A 9307-nucleotide genomic window follows, 5' to 3' on the forward strand; every position below is an offset into this window, starting at 1 on the left:
TATTGGGATTTCAATTAGTGTCAGAGCTAAGGCTCTTACATAGGCTTTCATTGAAAACCTTCAAGAGAAAAGATACAAGGCAACCAATGGATTCTAGACTTCCTATGTTTGATGGTTCGGATTATGGATCGTGGTCAATTCGTATTATGACCTATATTAAAAGTCTAGAGTTTGGTGTGTGGCAAACCATAGAAAAGGGAGTCATTTTTCCTTACACTAGAAAATTCACTGAAAAAGTCACCAAACAATTTACTTTGCATTCAAAAGCTCTAATTGCATTGTGTTGTGCCTTAAGCACTAATGTTTATGATATTGTTTCATCATGTAAAAGTGCTAAGGAAGTTTCAAATAAGCTTAAAGAACATTATAATAACCTCAACACTTGCAAAGTTGTCTCACTATTAACTAAGATTGATGTACAAGAACGTGAGAAACTCAGAACTAAATATTTAGAGCTTAACAAGGAGTTAATAGAAACAAAAAGGACTTATTGATTAAGAAAATCTAGAAGAACACAAGATAAAAGAGGTTAAATTACTTGAGTTAAACAAAGGTCTACTTAATGCAAACCATGAGCTCAATGAAAAATATAAATACTTGAAGGAAGATGAAGAAGAGTTAAGAACTAACTCATCTCATGAAATTGAATAACTAGAAGATAAGGTAGAGGAAATGAAGTTGGAAAAAGAAAAGTTTAGGCTAGAAAACATAAAGCTACAAGAAGAGAACAAGAATGTGCTTAACCATAATCACTCTTGTAGTTCATGCCATCCCTCTACCCATGACCATTCATGCTATTATTGTGGTAGAGTTGGACACTACAAATCTAAATGCAGATTTAGGTTTGTAAGGTCAAACAAGTTTGTTTGGATAAGAAAAGATACACTCCCAAGAGAAAACTTGATTGGAACCAAGGTAATTTGGGTTCCAAAGTCCCCTACTCAAAATATTCATTGAATATGTTAATCTTAGGGGTTGTGCTTATCTATAAAATCATATGCATTCTTTATAGATACTACACCTCAATATTGCAATCATTTTATCTAGATTACATGAGCTTGAGTGGTTATATCTTTTGTAATTTTTTATGCTAGATGCTATATTTTAAAGTAGATTGATCTCTTTGCATCTAGTTGTTTGTGCTTCAATGCTTAAATCATTTCAAAATGAATTATAGATACACATATACTCATCTTGCTCGATTTTTATGTATCTATAATGTAATGTTCATACCATTCGTGACATGATACACCATCCTTGATTAATCTTAGAAACTTATGTCATTGTACCTAGAAGATTACCCTCACTTATTATGGTATGACCATGTATTTTGGTCTAAGTGTTTTGTATCTCACTTGAAACTTAGTCATGCACTTAGTACCACCATTGACCCATAGGATTTGCTCAATTGGTTCAAGATAAGATTCTAGGCTTATGTTTGGCTAGCAAAGCTAAGACACAGAATGTAAAACTTAAACTTAAAATGCGAAAAATAAGTAAAAAAATGGGTCTAAAGTTAAAACTTGATGAATTTCCAAACTCCTAGTCAAAACCATAAGAAATTCACAAGAATGAGTTCATTAGTCCAAAGTGTCTCTCACTAATGAAATACTCTTGAACATCATTGGATTGCAACATCCCCTCTAACCTAGAGTGTCACAATTGTTAAGGGAAGTTACAAATGCAACTTAGTTCATTGAAGGAATCATGATCCATTCTGATTGGACTAAGTCATATATAGTATGTCCATAAGCTTGACAATTCATCCATGACATGCAAATTATATGAGAAAATTACTTGTTGAAAATAACTCTAAAATGAACTTAAGGCATTCAAACAAGTGAAAATGAACTCATTAGTATATGTGAAGTGATAAAAATCTTCAATCATCTTAAAACCCTTCACACCAACCTAGGTGCACTAGAAGAATGAAAATTTAGGTAAATTCTTTAAGTGTGCACATTAAAACACATGGTCAATATGGAGTACATATGATGTTTGTGCAATATAGCATCTATATGACCTTGACTTATTCACAAGAAGTAATTAAGCTTGAATCATTCTAGTCTTGTGAACTTAAAACTCAAGTGGAATTATTAAAAGAAATGATTATTAAAATCCACTTAAAGAGAGACATGTGATCTAAGATAATGTATATATATACATACTATGCCTATATATGTGATCTACGTATATCATAGTACAGACTCCCAAATTAGATCAGTATACTTTTGAGCTATTTGAAAACATTTCCATCATTCACTCAAACTTATATCTCATGAGTTCATTGCAAAGTACGCATATCATCAAAATCATGAGATTAAACCTAAAAAGCCAAATGTATGCTAAAAAATGAGATATGCAGATAATTGGCTTTAAAAGAAGAAAATTAAAATGAAATGTGTTTTGAAAATCACACTTAATCATTTAATTGAACTTAATTCATCAAAACACATCTAACAAGCTATTAGGGAACATAAAATAAAAATAAAAATGAACATTTCCTAAATAATTGAAAATTAGTTTGTCCCTATAGGAAAACTTAAAAGAACTAGTTGTCTTCACAATAGTATAGAGTTTCTTATCCTAGGATAAATATTTAAATACTTGTTATCATTAGCTATCCTTGGTATATGTATCATTGTCTATTTGTATAGCACTCTATGTATTTTCCTCTTGTATAGTATTAGCTACATGGTAAGATGTTAAACCTTAAAGTTAAAAGCTACTCAATTGGTGCTTTTAGCCTACTTACTAGTTAAGAAGGAGACTGTATCTTCACATTAATTAAAACATCTAATTACTTTGGACTCTAGCCAACATCTCAACCATGATAAGTCATATGTGCTTTCAATTGTTATGTATATATATATATATATGCTTATATATTATATGCAGATAGTTAGAGAGAGCATGTGTTGCTAGGATATCTCACTATCTCATTTGATATCATCTAAATGTCCTTCGCAAACATGTAGTGTAGCCCAAGGGTTGTTTTTCAACAATTCACTTTTCATTCACTTGGTGACTCTGTGTTGGACAGCCCTTTGGATTCATACTTTGTATGAGTCTCTAACAATAGGGGGAGTTATATATGAAATATCTGTCCTTCATATCTTATCATATGTGTTTAATATGGGTATTACATTATATATGATAGGTACACCCATTTGGAGACCTATTTCTCTATTTGTGGTATGTTTGGGTCTTGTTTGGTACTTTCTTTCTGAGATCATCTCTGATTTTCAACAAGTACCTTTAGCCTAAGTTGTAGTGTCATGTGCTTTTAGGCTTGAGACTAATCTTGGATGGACTCATATGGTATCATCTCTTCCAATGATAAGTATCTTGTTCTAGAGTTCAATTTTGAAAACTCTCTAGAACTCCCATTCGTAGGATAGTGCTTGAGTTGATTATCTCATTGCCTATGAATTTCCTCTTATCATGTGCCTTTGAAGGTAAATACATCATTCTTCATGATAAGATCAAGTGGTTATGCTTTAAACTCATACCTATAGCCATTTTGTATTGTCATGCCTTGCCTTATAGGTTTTTCCAAAGGCCAATGACAAATACTTAGGGGGAGATCCAAATTGTCTCATTTGTATACTTATATGGACCATTATAATATGCTCACAATGTCCATTCCCCCATTTGTTGTACTTTAAATGTAAATCTTATAGATTCACAAAAAAAAAAAAAAAAACTGCTTGTCATGCACTCTTTTTGCTAAAACCTTTTGATGAGCATTAGAGGAGCGCTTACTTTGCTATATCATCATTAGTTACATGGGTCATAGAAGTAACCTATAGTATTTTGACACCCTCTACCTATGCCCATCCATATAGCTCTACTTGAGACCAAACATAGGAATGTTCTACAATGCATTCTTATATCTCTATGTTTGATTGCTCTTATCATGCATATTTCACTTGAATCATCTCATATCCATGATAAGTAGATAGGGGGAGTCAAAATGGCAGTATATTTTTGAACTTTAACAAGTAAAATCTTTTCTTTTTGCTGCTGTCAAAAGGGGGAGAATTTTGTGAATTGATTAGGCAGTCTATACTCTATATGCATTGTTTGCTTTCTTGTAGCATATTATAGTTATGCATATAGTGAGGGGGAGCTACGCTCTAGTGTTATATCAATTTATGCTTATTTATCTATCATTTTGATATTTCTTGCCTCCTAATCAATTTTTGTTTGCCATCATAAAAAAGGGGGAGAATGTAAGCCCAAGGGTTCCCATGGGTTCAATCATTCACCTTTACCATCTTATTTTGATGCTAGCAAACCCAAATTGATTAGTCTTTATGGACTAATGTGTTGACTTGTAGTGTTGTGCCTTAGACAGGAATTTCACATGTCAATCGCCATTACACAACTCACTCAACTCAACACATCGCTTGCGGATCAACATGCACAATGGATCAAAGAGCTTGTACACACATGGGAGAGATCATCCTCTGAAGATATTCAAGTCAAGAGCTCAAGTCAAAGATCCCACGTTGCCTACCTCAGTGCCAGTAGAAGCTTGGAGTTGAACTAGCATTGGTGGCCTTCTCATGCAACATTGAAGATGTCAAAGAGATGGAGGAAGCCACATAATTCGAAGAAAGTTGAAGAGTTCACTCGCGAGTCGAAGATGTCCAAGGAAGTGCAAAGGAGCCAAGCAATCCGAGAAGACTCAAGGTTACATCATTTTAGATTGTATTTGGAGTCCTCTTGGTTTATGTATTTGCACTTTCAAAGGTTTTAAAAATGGTTTTGATAACAAAATTGACATATTTGAAAACCACCCACACAACCAAAAATGTGTTTGAAAATCTTGGACAAAAGCCCAAAGCCCCTAAGTTTTCAAAGTTAAAATGGAATTTCAAACAGGGCCGGTTGTAGACACCCCCATTTTGTTCCGCTTTAATCAATGAAGATGTTAGTGTTTTTCTATCGGTTTTTCAGTGTTTTCCCTTTCTATGCCCGTTTCTTATATTATCTCGATATTTTCGGTCAGTTCCACCGCGTTTTCCATCTTTTCCAGCAAGTATTGAGAAAGAGTGTTCATGAAGTTCCGAATGAGAGGAGTTTGTACGAATTTCGTGGCCTTACAATTGTGATTCGGGTTGAACAAGTGAGCCAACACAATATTCGATTAGAAAAAGTTCAAATTCCAAGAAAGTTCTAGTTTTGTCTGAGCCCACCAATAATAAATTCTGAAAATTATTCTAGAGGAATTCAGTCACTCAAGTGGGGCTCGTTCTTGGTAATTATTAAATCTTATTGGAATCCGGCAAATGCAAGTGGGGGCCACTCACTGATCTTATTATATAGAATCACATCAAGAGTTGGATATTAAAGAGAATAAATTTGAATAAAATTAGTTCATTTGGTGCAGTTACAAAGGTTCGAAAAATCAAAATTTTGAAGGAATAATTGATCGGCGAGGTAGTGGGGCCCACTATACATTTAGTGTTTATCATATTAGGATGATCCAAATCATTCTTGAAAATGATTTTGAAGCTGTGGATTGTCAAATTGATGGTTGAGATTATTCTAATTAGAATTAATTTTGTGGCACAACCCATTTATGAGGAGCTCACCAAATGGACGGTTTAAGATCATCCAATGGGAGAGACTTAGGGGGCGTGTTTGATTTACAAATTGAGGCCCCAAATTACATTGTCGGCCCTATCAAATGGATGGCTCAAATCGGCCCATAGAAATGATTTGTGGATACAAGCGATTTATATTTTGGATCATAAATTGAGTGGTTCAAATCATCTAGTTTAATGGATTAAAAAGAGCGCCCACTAGAGTGTGAAAACATCAAATTATGGAATTGGTTTAGTGAGCCCAAATACATGTTTCGGTACAAGGGAGAACATGAGCTCGACCACGCTCATAAGTGGAGTCCATTAGCCTACATGGCATTATTGTTGCTCATCTTGGGTTCTATCCATAGCGTGAACGGGTTGCTAGTTTGGTTTGCATGCAAAGAGTAATAAAAGCCCTATATACACCATGCATGCAATATCATTATGAGCCTCATTCCTAGCTCAAATAATATATTAAATTTAAAGAGGACTTACGTGTGGAGAAGGAATACATGTTCGGCCAGCTCTATGTGGTACCCATCAATGTCTGGTTGAGATCATTCTAGTGTGAATTATTTTGAGGTATAACTTATTTGAAGGGTACCCTGCCGTTCAGACGGTCTAGATCATATTATGGAGATAATTTGCGGGCGCAACCAATGGACATTGTGTTCCATAAAATGGATAGTGTATATCATCTTATGGAAATGATTTGGGGACGACAATTTTGTGCCACGGCCCACCAAATGCATGGTTGGATCGTCCTATGGAAACCAATTTGGGGGACTTTGGACGAATGTGGCATGGAGGTAGTTTTGTCATTTGAAGAAAAAGGGTCGAAAACAGCCATTGTACTAAAAAGAAAAAGAGGTAACTTACCCAATTACTTAAAGTCCACATTTGGCCACTTATAGCAATGGGACATTAAGAATTTTTGGAGGTTGTCTTTACCAATTTGGGTTAAAATTAAGAGGTTTGTATAAAGATTTTGGGTTGCGCAATTTAAGGGAACCATGTTCGGTCACAAAGAAAAAGGACGAAAGGATCTCACGTTTTTACACGGCAAAATCTCACATGAGTAAACATGCTTTTTCCACCATGAGATATTTGTGGGACCCACTCCCTTTTGAGAAACTCGCTATTGTTAGCGCTTGGGAATTGCCTCTCTCATTTTTTTTTATTATAAAAAAGGGCAACCCATCTTTTTCTTAAAAGGCAAGCAAACTAATTTTGGGGAAGAATTCTTAAAAAGAGCCACTCACGTGTAGAAGAGGGAAAGAATTTTGGGCAATTTTCTTCATTCTTTAAGATATTTTAAACAAGCACAAAAGCAAGTCAATGAAAAAAAATGGAAACAAGCCAAAGAAGAGAAGGCTCATATTAGAAACTTCTAAAATTATGCAATCCTAGGCCTTTTGCCTATAAAATGAAAACCAAACCAAAGGATAATGGCTCTTAGAAAAAATTCGACCCTTCTTCTCTTTCTCCTCTAAATGATATTTGCACTCCTTGTGTCCCAACATCAATAGAAGAAATCCAACCGACACTCTTTGGGGGGGGGAATGATCTCACGTTATTTACTGAGAATTTCAAAGCGTCATCAAAGGGGTTTCCAGAGCGTATAAAAGGGTGCAACAAAGCGTATACCTCGGATTTACGCACCCTAGAGACAAGGAGCGGGATTAACGGTAGGTTCTTTCAGCTTTGTAAAATCAAAAGTAGAAAAGCATGTTTAGGGCCATTTCATCTTTGTTTTCTTCATGATTTTCGTAAAAGCTACCATGTATGATTTTGATGGGTCAAGTTTATTTAATTATCAATTTTGGTAAAAAAAAGGAATCGTTATATGAGAAAATTGGGCGTTTAACCAATTGATATCTAGTGGCTTTTGAATCATTTTTTTTTACAAAGTGAGTGTTTTAAAACCAAGGATTTTTCGTGAAGCTATGTTTTCTGAGATTTAATGTGGTTAAAATAACACCAAAAATCTAAAAATTCTGGTATATTTCATTTGTCTTGGTGGCTCAAAAATTCGTTCAAAAAATACCCGGAAATAGGATTTTCGTGGTTCTAAAAATCGTTCGTATAACAAAATAATTTGAAACTGATTAAAATTTGGTTTTCAGTAGATTTTTAATGTCTAAATATCATACAAAAAGTTTCAAAAGATTTGGACTTTATTTATTATTTTTACTGGAATTGTTTTGATAAAATCATTGATTTTCATATATATGGACATATCATTAAATGAACTCCTTAAAAGCTGAATTTGGTAACAAAATGAACTGATCCGACAGAATCATACTGTGAATTTATCAGAAATTTTGGCCATATTTTAATATTTTTTATTGATTTATAATTGCTCTGACCAGAACATCAATATATCTGTTAAAAATAGATAATTATTGAAATAATGTCTGAATGTTTTCTCATAATTTTATATTTGTCCGCGAATAGTCTAGTAAAAGTTTGGTTGGATTTGGAATTAATTTGCTATATTTGTTAGTGTGATGTCATCAATCTGACCCAAAAGTGTAAAATCAATTAAAAATAGACCTTCAATCTTTAAAATCATGAGGAATTAAAACGGAATATATTTTTCAAGAAAACATCATATCCTAAAGTTTCTGGAACAGATAAATTAATTAGCTATAGGCTTCTTTGAAAAATCATTAATCTGATCCAATTGTGATAAATTCATTTAAAAATCCAAAATAATTCAAAGCACCTTGAAAATTTTCAGAGAATTCTAACTTTTCATAATGTATTCAATCATTAAGTTATCTGAAACAGAAATCTTAGGAGTCTTAGATTTCCTTTGTAAAATGGCCATGCTAGGATAATTTAGATGCCGAGATCGTAACCATAAAATCGTATACTAATTGCGATCAATCCAGCATAATTAGAGTGTGTAAATTATAGTATGTTATTGGCTCCGAGGTCCACTGTCTACGGAAATCCTGAGAAATATGCCAGGCAATAAGATACTATAACTTACGTGCTAAAATTATACAAGGGTTGAGAGCACGATTCCCTTCCGTGGTAGCGATTCAAGGCTGAAGTTTTCGAACCATAGAGCCTTTGGTATTCCTTAGATGTTTAGGAATCGAAGATCCTTGAAATCTTAAAATCATTAATTTCAAGAAATTGAATCAATTTATCTCAAGTCTTCGGAACCGTTGGATTGCGGTTTCCATCGTAAGAACCATTAGAACCCCATTTAGGAACACTTGAGTCATGTCGTGTCCTAGGTTTTAGGGAGTCCTAGAGTTAGGGAGTTCAGACTCATCACGACCGATTGCTATTATTAGCAATTGAGTCATAGATCTAGTTACACTACTCACCCAATTTTTTCCTAGGACAAGCATAGTTACCTAGGATGTAGTTTAACTTGCATTAGTCTAAGGGACAACTTGCACTTAGATAGGATCATATAGTATCTTAGATGAAGTCCTAGGATAACAAAATCTTCAACTTAAATTAAATAACTTCTCTTAAAACTGTTGAAACACTCAATTTAGTCTAGAGCGGGGTCCTAGATGAGTTAGGCATAAGTAGCTTAGTTTGGGTGCACCGAACTACGTCGACTCTGATCCCAGTGAGGCTTGGGTACGTAGGCAGCTTGGATGCTTGATGGCATACCAATCACGAGTCGGCCCCACACACAAATGGTGGGGTTTTGTATATAAGTTTTCTTATAAATTCTTAAT

This window comes from Tasmannia lanceolata, unplaced genomic scaffold (assembly GCF_043159265.1).
Source record: "Tasmannia lanceolata isolate RefF3 unplaced genomic scaffold, GAP_Taslan_0.1 ptg000015l, whole genome shotgun sequence".
Lineage (NCBI taxonomy): Eukaryota > Viridiplantae > Streptophyta > Magnoliopsida > Canellales > Winteraceae > Tasmannia > Tasmannia lanceolata.